An 892-nucleotide genomic window follows, 5' to 3' on the forward strand; every position below is an offset into this window, starting at 1 on the left:
ACGCAAATGAACAAATGGTAACCTGTTGTGGTGCGGTTGTTCTCGCTAGGGGTGAATCGGTGATGGCGACGATAGGTTGAGGTACTAACCGGTTGTTCCAGCGATACCCACCATGCCGACGAAACTGAACGGCATCTGGGTGTGAAGCGATACGCGGCGGTGGCTGGGTGGGACCGTCCCCGGCCGGTGAGGGGGCGCCTCCCGGCGTGCTGGCCGCGCGGTGCGTGGGCGCACGCGCTACAGCCGGCTGGTGGGGGCGGCCAGTGGCAGGCGCGCCGGCCGACGGACGCGGCAGGCGTCGCAGCTGCGCGCCGGCGCACCCTGCGCGCGGCGCCGTGCGGCCAAAGTAGGTCCTCGCGGGCCCGGTGCGAAGCGCGGTGGACATCTTCAGTGTGCTGGTCCGATTGAGGACTGTGTGCGTTGAGGATGCGCCGCCGCCCGGCGCTCGGCGCCGCGACGCCGTCTGCTGCTCGGTCGCCCCAGCGGTTCTCGCTGGTGGTTTGTATCGCAGCTGTGCGGATGTGTTGGCGCGTGCGCTGTGCTGGGAGAGTTCGCTTCGGCACCCAAGTGGGGCTTTTGTCCTTCTGTGGCGCTGGCGTTGGAGCTGCCGGTCACCGTAGGTGGCGCGTGTTGTCTCCCGCCGGCAATGCCACGACAGCACGCTCCCGGGCCTCTGTCGGCAGCGGCAAGCTCAGTTGGGAGCACGGGTGGTCGCACCGAAAGCGTCTACTCGCCTAACTCCGGGCGATTGCGCCTCTCTCGAACCCGACCAAGTACTTGGGACGGCGCTGCGCGCCGCCGGGACCTGAGAGGGTTTCGAGGTGTATTGTGCAGGGGAGCTCAGCCTCCTCCTGTTTGCAGAATGATTGAGCGGACGCTTGCGTGTTCGCGC

This window comes from Schistocerca piceifrons, unplaced genomic scaffold, assembly GCF_021461385.2.
Source record: "Schistocerca piceifrons isolate TAMUIC-IGC-003096 unplaced genomic scaffold, iqSchPice1.1 HiC_scaffold_1052, whole genome shotgun sequence".
NCBI classification, from domain to species: Eukaryota; Metazoa; Arthropoda; class Insecta; order Orthoptera; family Acrididae; genus Schistocerca; species Schistocerca piceifrons.